We start from the raw sequence: 21,056 nt of genomic DNA, 5'->3' as shown, positions 1-21,056 counted from the left end.
GTTGACATTTTGCCGACCAATGGTGCTTTTATTATTCTGTATCTGGGGGATATTTTTTTCCCTCTTGACTCGACTATTTTTTATTTTTTAAAACCGCTATTGTGCGTAGGGAACGCGCCAGGATCGACCGAGATAATAAAGGGGAGCAAAATATCGGGAATACCGGGGTTATTTGTCCTCGATATTTTATGCGATTATACGGAGATTGTTGCACTGTATTTTAGGGGAGTTTATTGATGCACTTTACATGGGGACGGGTTACATGGGGGTGATAGTCAATGGAGAGTTTTGGGTTTATGAGCGCTGATATGGGAGGAACTCAGAAAAATTATTTACAATTTTTTTAGAGCGATTTTCAGGGAGAAAATTCAGTGGTTTTAAATATTCCGTTGAATTTATATTATTTTGTGATAATTGGAAAAACATAGCGGACGATAATTAAATTTTACTGTTGATTATTCTGATCAGTAAAGAGATTTTATTTTTTAATTGAAATTTCGAGAAAAATTTCACTTTTCTCCTGTAAAATTTATCGTGATTTTTTTTATTGACGTTGTAAGTTAATAAATAAATATATAATAATTATTTGAAAATTCTATTAATGTGAATCGAACCGTAATTAGTTGTTAAGATGGACAACAAATAAATTGACACAATTTTCACTCCGATTTTCAGTTTTTCTGAGTTTTGTAATAAAATCGACTGACGACGGTGAATTAAAATGATGACAGCACCAACTCGTCACCCCAATGTATTTCCCTTTCATTTCCTGAAGTTGAAAGTTCATTCGCATTCCTCCAGAGGCACACGCGCGTATCCCCGACAATAGACAATGGCAATAAAAACCCTGTCACCTATCTCTCGACACTTATCCGTACCACCGTAATAATCCACCCCAACGGTAGATCGTAAAGTCACTCATTTCGTCCAGCCCAGTATGTACGTAAATAATATGTATATAAACCAAACCCATGTGACTGGACTGGCCGCGTTTCACTCGATGCGTGTGGGCGACCGCTCCTTGTTGTCTTTTGATTGCAGACAATTTGAAACGCACATATGGGCACAGAGACAGACGATTGTCTACGTGAAAATTATTTGAATTTCCCCATCACACCGAGAACAGCCTCTAATCTCCGGTATTTTCTATTATTTGAGAAAATAATAGAACTGAAATTGTCTCTCCGTAATAAATCCGTAGATCGTTGATTAACGGGTCTGGAAATTACCCGGGGACTTGAGATAAAAATTACTGGATGAATAATAATTCCGTGAGTTCAATTTCTTCTCCAAATTAATGAAAAAAATTATGCGATGAATTTTTAATAGAAGGGATTCTTGAATTTTGATGGTAGTGTTTTAGTTTTTTGAGGATATCTCGAAATGGAAGGGCAACAGCAAAGTTATTGATAAGTAACTTTTTTTAGATCTCTTTTGACCCGACAAAAATGGTTCTATGTAAAATTTCGTTAGTTCTTGTAGTTTTCGAGATTTTTGTGAAAGAAATGGCGACAACTGGCGCTGAATTAATTTAGTTGGAATTGGTAGTCAGGTAATGAATTTAATTTGATGAGTTCAATCGAGGTTGGGGGGCGAAATTATGGGGTAAGGGTATCGACGTAGTTGGGGATAATGGAGATGTATTTATGACAGGCGTTTAATCTAGATCGCGAAGTGCGATAATTGATGTAATTGCAGGAACGCGCGACACGCGATTTATTGTTAAATCTGACTTTTATGATTTCTCAGTGATTTCAATGAGAATAATTGGACTGGAAAATATTTTCTACGGTTAATGTGTTCTATTAAACTATAAACTAGCTTTAGCGCAAAATTAACATACACTCAGTTCAATAGATAAAGAGCAATCAAACTCTTCGGTGCGTTTGTTGAGAAAAAAATTGAATTTCTCGGCTCCAATAAATTATTGCGAAAAATATCTCATTCTAATTCATTTTATTTTTCGGAAGTTCCGATAATAAAATGATAATGTTAATGTTCTAGTTGAAATGGGAATTCTTAATTAACTTCCACTCGACCCAACACAGCGAACACCGACGGGAGTAACTTTGTTACGCACGTCTGACACTTGCGTGACCATTTCCACTCAAGTAGAATATTCCCAATGCAATCGGTCTATAAAAACATCGATTTCGCCACCGTTAATTCTTTCAGAATTGGCATACACCAGTCTCATTAAATTACCGTACAGATCTCATTATCATTTCTCTTGGAATAACTGATTTTAATTTTAACGAGAGGACGTCTGAGTCACGCCGCGTCACCGGAGTATTGAATGCCAATCGATTTAACGGCATTTTCATTTGCGGTCTAATAAATCGTTATTACAATACCTCCAAGGGAACATTCCCCTTATTTTTAATCTAATTTTTTTTACCATTCAATAATAATTTTAACGAGACAAAAAAAAAAATCATAAAATTACGTAATTTTTTCCGTATTTCCTTCTGGCAATTTTTATTGATTTTTTCCCTCCCTAAAAATTAAAAAATCTCCGATGAAAATGGCCGTCCGAATGCGAGAAAATAATTGGCGAATTTAATTCGCTGGGCATAATGTCGTGGAATATCTTTATAATCCTAGATTAAAACGTGGATTATCAGTCCCGGAAAAAATCAAAGTGGAGGCAGAGACGTCCCGCTGGGTCTGGCTGGATGAGCAAGACAAATAAATAGGTGGCTCCGTGATAGCGTAAATAGTAACATAATACTGCATAATGGGGGCATAACGCGCCGCTGTAACGACCTGCGGTGCATCATCACGTCGAGTAACCGTGCGCTGAACTTTGTTTATTTTTTTTTCACAAACATTTCACCTTTTTCAGGGGTTTTTATCAAGCCCCGGGGAGATGGCAGGTGATTTATGAGGCGCACTCGTTGTCGGGTATTTAAAAATTGTTTATATGTAGCATCACAGGAGCTTTAAAATTATTCACGTTAACTGGGTTTACGTTTGACGAGGTGCCATCTCAATTTCATAATTATTTAATATTTTTAATGGCCTTAATTCACCGGTAAAAGTTGAATAAAAAATCAGAAGTCAATTCAGACCTTGAATAATTGATAATTCAGCTACAAAAAAATATATTTTAATTATGTTTAGCATAATTCTTCTTCATTTAATACTTTAACTCGTGAATTAAATGAATAAATAGATAATAAGTCCGTAAATAAATTAAATAAAATTATATGAGTTTATGTATTTTATTTTACCTCAGGATTTTATCTTTTTCTCGTTAAAAAAAAAATTAAAAATTGCGTGAGAGAGTTCTACATGCGCCATGTCGTCGACTGCAATCTATTCTCTAGTGTTATTAATAGATTCTACGGTAGTTTAGGAGTCTCACTTCCACCATTGTTGGATATTCTTTCTCTTTCCCGGTTTCGTTATGCCTACACTCCTATATGTATGTACATGTGGGTGTAAAGGCCGTACGTAATTTATTTGCATAATCTACCGACTCAATTTCACTCCCTCGAGCCGTGCGAATTAGTCTCTCCCACTGTCCCATTTATTACCAAAATTTAATTGATAAAAAAATGTTAAATCTCGAAGAAAGTCCAGGAAAATTTTATTTTATATTTAAATTCTCCTGATGTGAATATCAAATTGACCGGAGACTCTCCCAACGATTGTCTAATTAAAAAAATATGGAAAAGGTGATGGATTGACGGATTTAATCGGCCGTCGGGTGTTTTCCCTGTAGTTCGGATTATCAGAATTGCAGATGAAGGAAAAATTCACCGAAGTCGAAGAGGAACTGACAATTAAAGCTTCAATTTATAGACCTTGGCTGTCTCGATCGTTGGAAATAATGAAAACATAAAAATGAAGGGGTGTAGCTCAGCTGTTTATGACCGGGTACACCCGCTATGTCCGTGGGCGCAGATTCAAAACCATTGGAATGTTGTATTCCAGCAGTCGGATGGTTAGTTAGCATAAAACAATTTACCAAACATCATGGCTTTTTAATATCCGCGTTGCTCCGGTTTTTTTTCTCACCGACAATTTACGCGAATAATTATCCATGTTAAACTGTCGTAATCGCGCAACAACTTCCGTGATTTTTTATTACGTCGTTAAAGCAGTGACACGCGGCTAGAGATTTGCACAAAAATTAGTAATATTTTCACAATTAACATACGATTTTTTAACCGCAGTGAGTAAATTTTTTTATCGACTTTTCCGGCTCTTGGAAATTTTTTTCGTATTTTGAGGGCGCGTTTTTGGAATTTTTGTACAGTGGACGGTCGCCAGAGAATTTTTTATGATTTAGTATGATTTTGGAATAACAAATTCGCATTTAAGTAAAAATTTAGTGTATGGTATTGTTAAAAAATCGGGGAATCGACGTTTCTGATTTGTTCGATCGCAAAATTTCGATCAAATATTCACGAAAAATGATTTTACTTCCAAAATTAAATGATCTTCCTCGGAGTGTTATTACGACTCCCCATAAAATTTCAATGCTCCTCTGATAGTTACCCGAACGATCTCCACACGTTCCTCAATAAAATCCCCGGTATATTTTCCATAATATAAAAAACCACTCAAAACCATTAAAAATATTTCCCGAGCGGAGGCGAGACCTTCAAAAACAACCAATAAATTATATTAATTCGGGGAAAAATACGTCATCAGAATTCGTAAAATCCCTTTCTTCATGCCCACACAGGCAATTCATATCTCCCGACTCCCTCGAACCTCGCAATTCTCGCAATCCAGTCACGCAAGTCAGTGCTCGTCTCTCTTATCCATTCGCAGTGAACGAGAAAAGGACGGGAATAGGAAGTCATTGGTGGAGCCACAATTTGGAAAAGCTGAGAGGTTGGCGGCCTTGAAGGTGCCCATTCTGTGGTGTCTGGTTGGCTCACCCGAGAGGGGACAGCGAAAGGATGAGGAGGTAGAGAATTGAGTCGTGAAATTCCGAGGTATACGATACACAAACCGAATAGAAAGTGAGCGAAAGATGTGACTTCTCTCCGGTGAAGATACAAATAGAGTGGGGTATGCACTCGGGTGCATGAAAAATAAATGAAAATCCGGAAAAAAAAAAGGAGATCCAGTGACTCCAGTGGTACCGCGATGAGTGTTAGTCCTTGCGACGACTGTGAATATTAAGAATGCGAGGGGGAGGTGGAGGAGGAGGAATAAAAGGATAAGTGGGGTCTGATATATTTATAGTGGCTACAGTTATGTGGATTTAGATATTAAGCTAGAATTCCAAATAAATATCGGGTCTTTGACGTTAAGTAGCATTAACGTATTTCATCACTGATGTGGTTTTAAATTCCTGAAGAATATTTCAATTTTTTTTGTTGACATTTTTGATAATTTTTCAGCAAAAGTATTTTTTATTAATATCAAAATGAAATTCGTCAAATGTCAAATTAACTTTCATCATCATAAATCAATTTTTGGCAATTTAAAGTGCGATAGAATAATTTTTATTAATTAAGAAAAATGTGAAAATTATTTTGTTGCATTGAAAAAAAAAATTCGAGACATTGAGATAAATAATAATATTAATCAGAGCTCAGGGACGTTCATGAACTTAATTAAAAAATTATAACAATGGAACTTATGGTAATGAATAGGATAATTAAATAATTGAATGAGTCTTCAATAATTTAATAATTTTTCTCTCTTCGTCCGCTCGAAAGTTATGGAATCGTGGAGATGCCGTTGAGCTCGATAAATCCCCAGGTAAGATGGACATCCAGAAAGCGGTAAACCGAGCGCCATTAAGCCGTGTACACACCGCAGGGTGTCCCAGGTCGGCTGGCAGCCTCCTGCATCCTCCAGTAATGCATTCAGCCAAATGAGCAGCACCACTCTCACCTTCGATTTCACTCTATCCCCCATTTATCATCAATAAATAGCCAAACTATCCTTGTGAATTTCGATCCGTGAATTATTGAAATAACATGCAAAGGCCTTGGCCGATGCCATTGAATGGTTTATACCCACGTTTACCCCTGTTTGGTACATCGATAACGTGTTGTGTACCTGCATGTGGTATTGATAGAGCTAAATCCCCAGATAGATAGCCCGGAAGCCGATAATGCTTTCAGCTACGTTTGCAAAACGTGTTTATACTCGTAACGCATTATTTATTGGTTATACATTCGTTAAGTTATGAATATTTTTCACTGAATTACGATTATATCAGACGAAGATTCTCCGTAATTCTGATTCATTGGGTTTTGTCTCGTTGTTTATGTTGTAAGACAATGTTGTGATTTATCTGGTTCAGCTTGCGCGATTTTATACGGTGGAATTAATGGATTAGAAGCGAAGGGAGGAGCAGAAAAATCGAAGTAAAATATGGGGATGAGGGTGAAGCAGATGCTTTCGTGATAATTTTTACCTGACGTTCAGAAAAAACTTATTAAATTCCCCTTCTCGTCCAGATTTGTTTTTACTCCGGAGAAATTTTTTTTAATCCGGATTATCAGTCATTACTACCTTACATCCATCCCCCGATTAAAAAAAAAAAAAAATATATATATATATTGCTTAAATTAAATTCTAGATGCAAGAAATTTACCATTTTATCGCACCCCTCGTCGTTCCATCTCCATTTCTCCCCATCGAACCCCCCCCAAAAATTCATATTTTCCACCCAATCGACTCCCACACCTATTCACCCCCTTTGCACCCCATTGTAAACCCATTCCCGTTTTTTTTTCGTCGAATAGCACCAGCCAATCCTCCCCGTATGCAACACAGCTCTCTCTCTCGTCGGCATCGGATATTATAATGGATTCAAACTAAGGAGGAGGGTTTGTATTGAGATATCAGTATGTGGCTTGGCACCGGTAATGGCCTCCCGCTTCTCAGAAAACCGCCCTCCCCCCTCACCCTCCACCCCATGCCCCATCCCCCCCCCCATCCACTGTCTTATATTCCAGAACAGATAGATATGCGCATTGCAGTTGGCCTCTGTGTGGCCCTCGTCCTCGTCCCGAGCCCTCTTTCCTCTGGGTATCCCTTATCCTATTGCCTACTGTGTACATACCCACATACCCAATACCCCATGTGCCCAAGGCATTTCGAATTTATGTCCAGGCGTGCGCGACTCTCTTGAATGCATCCCAAGACTGCCTCATGGTTTTTTTAACAATTTTTTTTTTTTATTCATTTCTCCCTCTGCTCCTCTGGGCCGTTTTTTTATACCATTGCGTGTGTATGGAGTGAAAGCGGCGATATATTGAAAATATATTCATAAGACCCCGGGGGCGATCGTATCCGGAATGTTTGTAGATTAAGTAGCGATATATGCACTTTGTTGCTGTGATGTATCTTCATTCTATTTGGTACTAATTCTCGGGGGTATTTTTTGATGGTGGTGAGTACAGTGGGGGAGGGTGGATTGGGGTGAGTGTGGATGGGGGTAGAAGTTTGGTGGTGGATTGAGAAATATTTTTTTTTGAGAATTTTAGGGGGTTTTGGATCGAGAAAAATAGTGAGGAGACGGTGTTGCATATGGGGAATGTTATTATCAGGGTTAATTGTTATTGGTGTTGAAGGGAGATGGATTTGGTTATTAATTAATCGGTAAAAAATTGATTGAAGTGATTCTGGGCTTTGGTTGATTATCACGAATATTTTTTCCAAATTTTTTGGTAAATATTGGAGAATTGTTAGAGATGTTTAATTAATTTGGAGAATATTCGTGTGATTAATAGGAGAATATATTTAACAATTTTATGTGAGCGATAGCAATAATTGTTGATTATTATTTCGAGGGTGAACTGAATTTTTAGATATTCAGGATGATAGTGAATGTAAAAATGGAGATATTGCATTAGCTCGTGAATTTTTTATATGGAACTGAGTTGAAAATATTTATGAAAAGAATTTTCAAGCGCAGCGATACGTAAATCACAGTCTCTATTCTATTCAAATGACTCCCCCACCGCAATCTCCCTCTTTCATCGACCCGGGGCCTTCTTTTCTTTACCCAGGATCAACATTCGCCTCGTATATCTGTCTTGAACGAGTCATTCCACAATTAACGGTCCTGTGTCGGTGTAACTGGAATATCGATGGACACATCTATCGTGATTTTTGCCAATGACGGGAGAAAGATCGGGGGATTATCGGCTAGCGCCGACGACTGTCAATTATCCTTTCGGGGGGATCTTTATCGGACGGTAGAAATTATTGTTCGAACGTTCATAGGAGAACAGCCAGCGAATTCTGCGAATTAACTCTATTGTGAAATAGTGAAATGATTTTTTTAATTAGCTAATAATCACGTCCTAAACACGAATTCAATTTCACGTCAACCGAAGTAATCGCGGAATTTCGAAAGAATTTTTCGTATGTAATCATTTGGATTAAATTAATTTGACAGTTTTCATTGTCACGTGACTGAACAAACTGCGGTTCCGTTAAGTACGTCATAATTCAACTGATTGTTACTAACAAAGTACAATAAATAGCGGAAATAAGTGAACGTGAAAATATTCAACTTTTCTCGCTCGAAATTTCAGTAGAAATTTCCGAACCGTGCAGACAAAAAAAAATATTAAAAAATTGTTATGAGTGTCGGCAACCGATAGTCTACCGTCACCGGTACTCAATACGGTAAACCCGCCCATCGACCCATCGATATCTAATTATTCCGAATGAATATTCCGCCGGAGAGGTGTCGTCCCCTGAAAAATTCTCTAATCGGGCCAAATTTTTCCTCAACATTTTGATTAGAAATTATCCCCACCCGAGCTTCCCATCAGCCAGATCGTTTACCCCATGATAACAGTGTCGGATTATCAAATATACGACTGGTAGAAAACGACAGAGGCCCTCATACCTGATAAGCCAGGTCTCCAACCCCCTGACAACCCGGTGTACTTAAGCCCATCAGGTGACCACCGCTGAAGTTGCACGAGAAGTTGTTTATAAATACCGAGTATGGTACACATGTACACATCCACACATCCATACATGCTTCATGAGGCTGTGAGATAACAAAACTCCTCACTGAAGACGACGGATTCGACACGCAGAGACAATAACGACTCTGTGAAAACGACTTCTACGAATTCTCCATTGCCTAGTTATCGAGAGGCATGTATTTATCTTTCTACTCCTAATTTTTTTTTTTTTATGCAATGGAAATTGTGGAGAAAATTGTTTCCAGTTATTCACTCGCACCGATAATGATTTTCCTACGATTATCGGGTGATTAAACAGGTAATTGCGATTAGGGGAAGAATTTTTATTCTCTTATTTGGAAAATGGGGAGTTCTAGGGAATTTCTAGGGTTTTACTTTTCGAGTGAGTATTCCACACAAGTTTGAGGAACTCATCAATCTCAATTTAGTGAATACAATTTTTTTTTCCTCAATCAACTCATTAAATGAATTTTCAGGTTCTTCAATAGTCAAAAATCATCAGAACGACGTAAATAATTAGTTTCATCAATTAAATAATTTTTACGACGTGTAAAACGTGCAAATCCCAACGAAAAAATTATATATCGTTTTTTTCATCTGATAATTGTTATTAAATATTTTTTCCACGTGGAAAATATCGTTCAATTCATTCGCCAACAGATGGATTTAATTTTTCGAATTGTCTACAAGTTTCTCCGCATCGAATGGAGCCGGAAATTTTCATGCTGTTAGAAACATGTTCCACTGATGACTAGCTCATTCCCCAGATCACTTCGATTCATCAACGTCAACTGTAATCACAACTGTCCCAATGAATTTGTTTAAATAACTTCAGTTACCCCTTTCACCCCCGTCATTTCCCCTCAGCATTTACCCGAACCGCCCGGCGATTGATTTTGCCAATATTTTCGCAGAGGCAATGGTTCTACACGTCTGTGTGTGTATATGTGTGTGTTAGAGATATGAGGAGTGAGTGAACAGGGGTAAAGAAGCTACGTCCTAGTCAGCGAGTGTCGGGATGTAACGGTAAATGCCACAGTAAAACCCAACAGACGCGAAACCTGCGTCGACGGTCGAGACAGGTCGATTAGGAGGGGGAGGGAAAAATGCGATGAAAAAATTCCTCAAAATTATCAATATTCAATACTTATCAATGAGCGTGAAAACAAAATTATTCTGAACCTCCAGTTCCAGTTGAAATTAATTACACAGAAATTTTGGATTAAAATTGGAGCTCGAGAGGAGGAAACGTGGGACGAAATGATAATTAATCACTTTGTAGGTCAAGTTCAGTTGGAATAATTAGACTTGGGGGGCTAATTTTTGGGGTAGAACTCTACTTCGTCCCCCCCCTTTGCCCCCCGGAGGTTTAATTTTTAAACAAAATTTTTTTTCGTGTCTTTAAAAATATTTATAAAATCCAATATTGAACTTTACTAAAATTTATTAGTCTCCCCTTATCTTGTAAATACTCAGGATGAAAATTAACTATCAATTTAAGTAATTAGTGATTACAATATTAATTAAATCGTAACTTTATATTATAGCGACCCAAAAAAAATTGTGATGGCAACAATAAACGTTTGAATTTATAAAAAAAATGATAGAATTATTACCGGAATCTTTAATTGAACTTGAAGGTTCTCTACTTATCCCTGAAATCCCTCGGAAAAAATATTCACTCTTAATCTTCAAGGCCATGAAAAGTCAGGAAAACAAGTCAAGTGAATTTACGCAACCTACTTCCCCTAATTACACCGTTTCCCCTATTCCCACAGACACGAGACATGCTTTACGAGGATTATTTGGACTTGACCGTGAATACAAATGCACTTTATTGCGCATGCGTGGAAGCGATTGAGAGACATGGACAGTGGAAAGGGGCACACGTGCACACGCGTGCCGGTGCATAAATGCCCGTCGGGTAAACGAGAAATTTTTCACGGAAATATATTTTATAGACTCTCCCATCATTCCTGGGTAGCATACCAACCACCTCACATTGTAAATAAAATTCCAGCATCGGAATTCCGTTAATGGAAGGGATGACACCACCGTCCGTCAAAAAGTCTGACCAAAAATTCGGTTGTACTCCTTAAACTCAAAGATTTTCCCCCAAAACTCGACACAAATTCCATTTTCTCGGTTTACCACGTCCTAAAATTCCTGGAGACTTTTGGAAGTTCTCCAGCAGTTTTGAGTCATTTTTTAGGGCATAAACTTTTCCAAATATTTGTGAAAGACATTCCAACGTTGGATTTCCCGTTACCACGAAGATATTCGTTCCGCGATTAACGGAAAAGTCGCTCACTGAGATAAATGAATTTTCCTTCCCTCGATCGACGGTATAAAATATAAAATAACATTCGAATTGCGTCGAATATTGAAAGGACTCGGGTTATCCCCACACAGGTGTTTTATTCGATGATAAATAGCCGGTACGTGAGTCGTTAACGCACCAGAAACTGATGGAGAATAAGGAGGTGAAGAAGAAATGCGCGAGGAAGGGAATGCCGGTGAATTTTCACTCGATTTTGCCAGTCGACAGTATGAATGGAGGAATAGTGTTGTACACATATTGGCGGTCTTTTACTGGTGTGCAATTTTCTGCCTCATTCTGACACTATTAAACTCCACAAGACGTGCGTGTTACATGGCTCCTTGCGTACGCACATGGAATACTTTATATTGGAATAGCTACTTGTTGCACCGCTATAGTAATTGGAACGCGGACACACGCACATAAACATTCCGTGTATGGGGTTTATTGGTCAAAAAATTGTGGGAAATTAAGGATGAGCCAATGATTTATAGCGAGCAGATGATTCTTCATAGGAGGGATAGGGGACTGAAAAAAGTGTGAGTCTTTCCTTATTTTAAAAAACAATTTTTTTGCAAAAAAAAAAATATATTTCCTTTTTGTTAAATCATTAAATTGTTCTTCAACGTCTTGGGGGGTGTCGCTGATATTTTTTGTATGAAGAACACGATTTAAGGGATGAAAGTCACTGTGTGATTATTAAAAAATTCAGAACTTTAAATAAAAGCTTGAGAATTGAGGAAAAAAATTTTTTTTTCGTCTCGACAAATGTTTATGTGACAAAAAAATTAATTATCTTCACTTTGAAGTCCCCGGATAATTTTTAAACCACCCAATCGCACCCCCACCCCTCTCCCCGACCCCAAAATACCTCCGGCCTCGTCAATAAAATTTATTAAGCTAATTTTAACCCCCACAAATGTGAGAAAACATCAGTTTGACTCACATCTCTACCCCCCATCGCATTGGCAAACTTTTATAGCAAAATAAGTTCAAGACCCCAACGGCTGAAGATCGAGAGATGAGTTGAGAGCGGGGTAAAAAAATCAACGAAGAATAAAGGAGAAGAATAGCGACTAGAGGACGAGGAGTGAGGATGAGGAGGTGCGGGAGGAGTTGGAAACACACCAGGCAAATCGTTTTGCAAGACCGAATAGCCCGACCTCGGGTACAACCGAGAGGTGAACGTATAGGGTACCTCTCTGTGTGGACCATCGGCGTGCGCCCGTCGTCCGACCCAGAGAGGTACCTGAATACTGACTCTCTTTTCCTCGTCTCTGTCTCTGAAAACGACAAGACAAAGAAAATATATATCGGTACCGAGTTTGTAATGGTAAGCTGTAAATTTCACGTTACCGGGAGGCCAAAACGTCTCTCGGACTGTATACAATTGTTTTTTTCATTTTTTTTTATTTCATTATTTTTATTTTTCCTTTTAGCTCAAATTTATGGCGTGATATTGTTGGATGTTCGTTTTATCGTCTGTATTATCTATTTTTTCCCTTTCACCTGAACGTATCAAAAATCAAGTTAAATATCAAAGGAATAAATTTTCGACGAACGCTGACTCGAGTTTATAGAGATAAATATTTTTTAAATTATCCAAACGATTGTTAATTTACTCTAATTTTAATGATAAATATTGGTAAAGACTCAAGTCTGGAGATGAATTTAAATCGGACATTTCAACATTTTTTTAAAAATATTTGACTTTGTTTAAGGATTAAAATTAATTGATTGGAGTGAAATTAAATAATGAAATTATTCAGTAATTCGTTGGTTATCAATTGCCATTCATTTATTCCTTGTCAACCTGTTATTTAATTTGTCATTATTTTTTATGAAGATGGATCAGCAAAAAATATTCAATTTTTTCCCCTGTAATTAATCACCGGCTCGAAAGTTATAAAGAAAAACATTTGATTAACTACCCGTGATTGTTAATCGAAGGTGGTCGACCTTAAGTCGAGAACAACAATCGTTACACGCCTTTCAAAAACCATTTCCCCCGGTCTCGCATTTTATTCGGCTTCATTTTTACTCAGGGACACTGGGCTCACCGTGATTTTAAAGCTGTGTTATTTTATTCAAAATTCACCTATCGCATTTATAAAATCCATTCACCTACACACTCAACATTTTTTTCGCTGATTAATGTGGTAGATTTTGAGTCTGATCAATCGTGCGAAGGAGTCAGGGGCGTCACGGTGTCGTTACGCGAAGTGTAACCGGTTCAAAGCATACGCGATAATGGGCCCAACGATGTGAATTCAAGTCATTTGCGATATTCATGGCTATCGAGAACGAATTCATTTTGTTAAATGAATATTTCAAAAATTATTTCACCGAGTTAATCGGATGGTGAGGGAGTGGGGGGGGAGGATATTGATATATTACGGAGGGCTTGACCTTTCTGGATTACTGATGATAATTAATCATCTGCTGCTCGCGATAATGATTTTCTAATTATAGTAATGAAAGTTTTTGCTGAAATGACGAGAGTAATTTTTGGAAATTTAAATCACAACAATTTGAATTTAATTATTAATTTTTTCCAATATATTCTGTGATTTTTTGGGTCACATAAATTTTTGTTAAATAAAAAATGTGTGATTACATTAATTTTGGAATAATAGAGAGAAAATTCAACAATTTCCGTGATGAAATTTGAAATTCCTCCCGCTAATACCGAAGATGAGTTTAAATAGATCGATTGATCAGTCGAAAAAATGATTTTATTGGAAATTTTCATTTCCCCTTCAAAAATATGAAAAAAAAAATTCTGAAAAATAATATTTTCATTGATAAAATCCCTGGGAGGCCGATAAATCCTCACACGATTATTATTAACCCAGTGAATACACAGAGGGTTGTTATAGTCGTGTTTGTTGCACAAGAATCACAACTCCTTGGCGATCCACATCGGCGCCTTTTACCTACCGGGTCTCTCATACTACTCTCCCGCAGAAGCAGTTGCGACACCGCCGAGACAAAGATACGTACATTGTCCCAGGAGGGGACCTCCCGCAAGGAACGCGCCGGCCCTGACCGTTCGCCCTCGTCCTGCCGACTTCGCAGAAAGGGATATCACCGAGAAATTCGCAACAAGAGGAAGAACAGGGGTCAAGGGGTTCCAAAAAAAATATTTTCTTTCAATTCCCGCCAAAAAGGGAAATCGATAAAACGGAAAAAGCCACTTCTCCCTTCACGCTAACTGGGGAGGGGTAAACAATGTGATTTTTCTAATTTTTTTTTTGTTAATAATACTAGTTTTGTTGTAATTATTCGAAGTGGAGGTCTGAAGCGGTGACGGCTAATTGCGCGAAGCCCGCGCCGCAATTTCTCGCCTCTTTTGATTGCTATAATAAACCAACCACGGAGAGAGTGGTGTATCGTAGATTTCCTCCATTGTTGTCTGGAATTACTACTTTCGACTAATTCTTCACTCTCTAAAACCACAAGAATTTCAATTCACCGAGGGGGTGGAGAAGAAAATTATTGGGTGGTTCAAAATTTTTACGTGTTAACGGAATTTTCAGGAGTTAAAACGCCACGAGAAATTATAATTATCATCAATACGAAAGTCAATTACCGTCACCCATTACTTCAATGTAAAACAAAACCCTTACTATCATTTTATAATAATTTTTCGATTTTTATATCACACTTCAATAAAATAAATATCGCAAATCTTCAATAAATCCCCAGATTTATTATTTTTAATAAAAAAAAACCTGTGAAATTCGGGGGTTGAAATTCCCTTCATCCACCGGGAAATTAAATTCCCTAGAACTCACCGCGTTTACCCAACGTAAATATTAACTCGACTTTATGGAGTGTTATAAATAATTCCAGAAGAATTCCAAAGTGACTTTTGTCCTCGTCCCGGTGCATTCGCCATAAATCACGATTCAGAATCAATAAATGATAGAGCAACCTGAGCTATTTTAATTGCCCGGAGTAATAAGACTGCAGATCCTCGTTAAGAGATGGTTATACACGCTTCGTTAGGTTAATAAAAGAAACAACAATTACAACTCATTCCTCACACCCGAGGGGTTTGTAACGAGAACAAAGGGGATAGATATTTCTTTTGCTCTTTGGTATTTTGTTTCACCTCTTGTTTGGCGATCAGGGAGGACAGGCGATTTATGTGGGGGGTTGGAGGGAGTGGGAGGGGGGGTGGGGGAGAAGGGGTGAAAAGAGTGGGATTGGAAATTCCACCTGAAAAGGACTTGTGGCATCGTTAATGCGTGGGCACAAGGGAGGGAGAATGGAAGTTAATGAGGTGAACGTAATTAACCGAGTGATCATTTGCACTTTGAGAGAATATCGAAGGGGAAAATCGGATGTTGTAAAGTAACATTAAATAAGTCTGATGTACTTGGCTCAAAGTTATTTAAATGAAGTGAATTTTTTTGTTGAAAATAACGTGAGAGGTAAATTTTTTTATTTAAAAAACTTCCCACGATAGAATAAAATTGTAATTATCAGTCCGATGAAGGAGGAAATTAGAGGACTCAATGGAAATTTTGTTTTGTGAGGGGAAAGTGACTTTAGAAAATTGTTTGGGGGGTAAATAGTAAATTAAAAATTATTTGAGGGATTTAATCAATCGAGTCGATTGATTAATGAGTCGGTGGAAAGTTTAATTGGTTATTTGGGTTTTTTTTTAAGTTGAGGTGATGAGGATTGTAATGGGGCACTCAGGGGCGGTAAATTGACCGGTCCGACTCAGTCGGTAAATCCCTGAGGCTGAATAATCATTGCAATTTTCAATTTCATAATTTTCTAGTCTCCCGAGTCAAATCGCCATCGCTCTCGTGAAAATTATCACCGAGTGATCCATGAAATTCCAATTTTCATTTATCAGACTAGTCAAAGTAGGTCTCGATCATAAAATTTTCAGTTTAAAAATATCGTCATGAAATGCATGATTACACAGCCGATCCTCCTGTGGAATTCCATAAACATGTCTCCTAGCAACATTAGCGTTAAAATATTGAATCATTAACAAATTAAGTCATAATTTTATTGGAGGGAACGGTCGGGGAAGAACTTTTGAAAGACACTGTAATCTCCAGCACCGAAGATTCACTGGAAATACAACCGACAAAAGAAAAAATACAAATTATTGTTTAGACAATGAGGTAATTTTACGGGAATATTCAAATGAGTCGGTTCGAGCGTAAAAATTCGGATAAAAAATCATCGTTAAATTCTTCTCGCGTGAAATTCCATAAACATGTCTCCTAGCGGTGTTCATTACTAAAATATTGGATCATTAACTAATTAAGTCGTAATTTTATTTCAGGGAACGCTCGGAGAAATCCTTTGCAAAGACCATGTAATCTTCAGCACTCAACATTTTTCTTAAATACAGCCACGAAAATTATTCGCAAAAAATGTCGGATAATTGCTTTCAAAGTGAGGCAATTCAGGGGATAATGGTCAGTAGTGGATTATGGGAAACGTAGAATTTTCGTAAAGACATTCGTCATAAAATTTCAAGTGCTTAAAAAATTAAGTCGCAATTATACCGATGAAAATTATTAAAAAAATGAGCGAGGAAAATCTCCAGCTGTAACTAACGCATAATGACTTCGAGAGCGAGGTAATTCGGCGGGAAATATTTGAACCGGACCGGCCGAAAATTATTGAAATTTGATGATTAATAAATCAGGAATTTCGTGGGTGAAATGGCCTGTTAAAATGTCTATTAACATCATCCGTCACTGAGTTATTAGATCATGTACCGGTACGTGATTATTTTACCGAAAGAATTACCCGGGAATTCTCACGCAATATCACTCAAAATTTCTATCACGCGACGACGTAAAAACCCAAAAACCCAATTTCATTAAATAATTTATCGGCGTTTTCCTCATAATTCACGGAGTCACTCGAACGTATTAAACTTTCACCTTCAGCGGTTCAAACATACGTGACTCTCCCCACGTGTGTGTGGTAAAAAGTTAAGAACCTAACGGTTGTCCTAACCGAGAGAATCGTCGAATAATTCCAGAAATTACAGAGTTCAAAAAAATACTAAAAATCGAATTATTTATGCAGAACAAAAACGTGCAGTGAATTGCAAATATTTAAATCTCAGTAATTTTCCCAGGAAATATTTGCAATTAATCGCAAATGTACATTTTCTCCGTGAAAATTCAAATATTTCCTCGTTTCTGTCCCGAGGATCAGTCTCTCCATTCGTAAAAAGTAATGACGAAAAAAAAAAAAGCACTGATGACCCCACGAGTAAATGTTGGAGAGTTGGAAACGAGTTTTATCGCAATTACGGGAATATCCTCGTGGCTTTACGTGCGTTCCCTGGTGAACGTGGTCTGCAGGCATCAAAATGTCGTGGAAAACGGTCCCAACCACGCCCTCGGGTTGTGGAGAATGGGGCACCGCGTGGACACAGCAAGAATTGGCGTGGCAAGGACGTCTACTAACTATCACACCCTCAGTACAAAGACTGACGTTGTGACAACGACTTTTTTTTTTCAAGTGGAAGGAGAAAAATAGAATAGCCTCGATTATCGGTAAACGGGGAAAGTTTTACTGAGTGGAAATTTTCCGCGTTAAATTTTTATGCCTCGACAAGTATAAGGTTAAGGACTGTAAAGGTTTAACGATGGAGACTGTCGTCCTGAAGAGGGGAAGAGGAAACACTCGAGGAGTTTTTGGAAAATTCAAAAGCGAATTCAACCCGTCGATTAACAATTTTTTTCTCTTAAAGAAAAACCCTAATAAATTTTTTTTTTTATCCAAAAAACAATTAACGTTTAATTTAAACGATTTATTTAGAGGGTAAATTTTCCTCTGGAGGTGTTCAAAAATTGAATCATCATCGCCTCCCGTCACAAATTCGCAATCAACAATTTAAATCTGCAGTACAAATCACCCGATGTAAAAAATTGCTCATCAAAAAATTTATTCCGTGACGAAAACAAGATAAATTTATGTTCTCCCCTGAGATACCTAACTCACTGTATTTTATGACCAAGAATTTGTAGAAAAATATTTTATGATCCAAACACAAGAACAAGATTAACGACGCGTTCGTCGTTAATTTTTTATTTCACCCGAGATGAATTCGATTTTGATTCCAAATGAACGATCGCCTCGAGTCGTCGCCTCGAGCAGTCGATGCACGAGAAAGTGGAGGGGGAATATAACTATAAAAAATTAAATAAACCCAATAACAACTAACCATAAATAAACATAAATAAAATATCCATCATCTCAACTTCCAATCGTTTGAAATCTCCCGCAATTCGGAAGATTTATATTAAAAAAAAAATGCCGCGAGTCCAGCCGGAGACGCATCAATGGACCGATCAAGCAACTGACCCAGAGAGGCCCCAAATCGTCGAATAAACCCGATGACCGCATCGTTATTGGATGAGAATTTAAAAATAAAATCGGAAGAAATTGAGAAGACGTTTCTCCGTATTCCGTCGCTGGATTTTTTGCTGGGATTTATGGGATTCTGATGAAGGGGCAAACATTTGTGGGATTTGTATTGGCTACTGGTTGGTTTATTCGCACACTGATATAATACAATGCTACAGCGTGGGTCCTATCCTTAAGGAGATTCCACGGCGTGACCGGCGCTGCCCGGCTAATTGGGCACTACGGGGGATTCACAAGCTCTTAAGGCCGCACGCACATGCACTCCATACACCCCTGGAGGCACCATAATCCGTGCGAATCGTGTGAACATCGACACGCTAACTTTCCGGGAATTTATAAATTCTCCAGTGATTTTTTTTTTCATTTTCCACCGCATTTTAGTTGGAAAACTCTCGAGCTGCGATGAAAATTCCTCATCCGGACTAAAATTTCCCCACAAAATTCATTACTATTAATTAAAATAGGCTATAACATTCCGACTGATTAATTATGCTCACGAAAGTCAAAGAACATCTGTCCCAAAGTTCGGTTACATTCGACCTATCGTCTTATCACGATTCCGGTCTCTTGATAGAGGGAAATCCCCGGATTTTCTGGAATTCACGCGGAAATGTTTAGTCACTTCTTATCAGCACAAATTTTCACCAACAATTCGTCAAGATCGTCAGATAAACCACCTCGACGAATAGCCGTTTCCTTTTATTCGAAAAATTCTGTGCAGGAATTTTTTTATTAATTTTATTCTTAATTAAAAATTTTGGTAAAAAAAAATGAATAAAAATAAAAATTTGCTGCAATTATCTCGTTAATGTTTGATATTACCCTGATTTCCTCATATCATGAGAGTGAGCACATGAACAAGTCAATTTATCCATCGAATAAACCGATAATTTTGACGATTAAAAAGTCAAAATAACAAATAAAGTGGAATTGCGATAGTAAATACCATTAAAAATACGTACAAAGTTCAGAGTAAGAACGATAATACTTTTATATGTGACTGTTGCATTGTCAGTCGGACATTTATATTCAATAATTTCAACGGCTATCAACAGTCGAGAGAAAATTCCAGTGGGTTATAAAAAATCACAATGGAGGACATAAAAAATATAAAAACTCCACGCGCATCAACAATTACAATTTTTTTTTCACTCCCCGACTAATTCTATTCATCTTTACGAGAAATTATCTATTATGTGCTCACTTCACACGGTAATAATCACTGGGTGTGTTGGATGTGATGACTCCAGGCGTTAAATTGAAAATAGTATCTATCAAGCAATAACAGATAACGATACGATTACAAAGATCGGGGGATTTTTTTTTTCAAACTGTCATTAACAAATAAAGAAGCTATCGATCAATCAAAATTGATGAATCGATATTTTTCCCTTCCTCATGATTCCCATACCTCGATTACTCCGGGAAAGAAGAGAGGGCCATAATGACCCCAATTCATCCTTCGGAATTTCATAATTAACCTCATTAACTCCGATTAATCGCCTCTAACCGATCATCGTACCTCTCCTCAACTTAATCCACGTATTCTCCCAATTAATTCAACAATCTTTCAAAAATCACGCAGAAGCTCCTCAAAAAGCTCTTTCCCACGATCTTCCCAAGCCCCCTCTCGTCCCCCTCCCCCATCTAATTCCCCCAATTCCCCTCCATCTCCCGTCCCATTGACATCCAAATCGCGATAATTTCACGTGTCGATAATAATTAATCGAGGGAAAGGGGTGAAGGTCATGGTAAATCAGTGAACAACTCCATTGATCAGTAAAATCAATTGCATTGGTAAAAGTCAAGGTCAACAAGTGATATTTTCCTATTATTGTTGCTATCTTTTATAAAACCGCGAAAAATTTTCCATCACGTACAACTCGAATGAATTTCTCGGCGATGCTTGAGCTTATATGCTGGAGAACTACGGGCGTCGCTGGTGCGAGACAGCCTAGTAGATTCGAAAGTCAGCCTTTTCCCTCCCCCTTGCCCCCCCCCTCCCCCTTGTCTCTTAACCCAAGTATCCAGCCGTCACACAAAACGTTCATCGTCTCTCACTTTGAGTTGAAAACACCAAGAGAGAAATAAACTACTATGTAACACGCGAGGACGTTTGAATATAATTAATATAATCAATTCCGCATTTTAATCCTAGACTGAATTAATTTTTAAGCCGCCTTTAGGCCTCTATTTCATGTCAATCCAGCATCGACGGTAATTACACATTTCCTTGTTTAATTTATTCAAAAATAAATTTCAATCAGAAGTGAATATGTCAGTTGTAATTGTTGTTAATTAGTTGTTAATTATTGATGATTATTGTAATTATTTTGTATTTTTTTTTTATCAGGGAAATAATTTTTTTTAGATTTTGTGTCACATGT

The 21,056-nt window shown here is 37.6% G+C and overlaps 1 protein-coding gene and 1 long non-coding RNA gene across 2 annotated transcripts in view; both read right to left on the bottom strand.

The window, feature by feature from the left end:
- LOC135167816 (DNA-binding protein D-ETS-4-like) overlaps positions 1-21,056 on the bottom strand; it is a 35,313-nt gene that overhangs the window by 11,988 nt on the left and 2,269 nt on the right. The window lies entirely within an intron of this gene.
- Positions 6,955-20,274, bottom strand: LOC135168066 (uncharacterized). Its single transcript, XR_010299979.1, has 3 exons — positions 19,632-20,274; positions 19,167-19,262; positions 6,955-19,091 (listed from the first exon to the last, which is right to left on the bottom strand). It is a non-coding gene; the product is annotated as an uncharacterized LOC135168066 (long non-coding RNA).

Source organism: Diachasmimorpha longicaudata, chromosome 12 (assembly GCF_034640455.1).
Source record: "Diachasmimorpha longicaudata isolate KC_UGA_2023 chromosome 12, iyDiaLong2, whole genome shotgun sequence".
Classification (NCBI taxonomy): Eukaryota; Metazoa; Arthropoda; class Insecta; order Hymenoptera; family Braconidae; genus Diachasmimorpha; species Diachasmimorpha longicaudata.
This window is presented reverse-complemented; position numbering and strand designations above follow the sequence as displayed.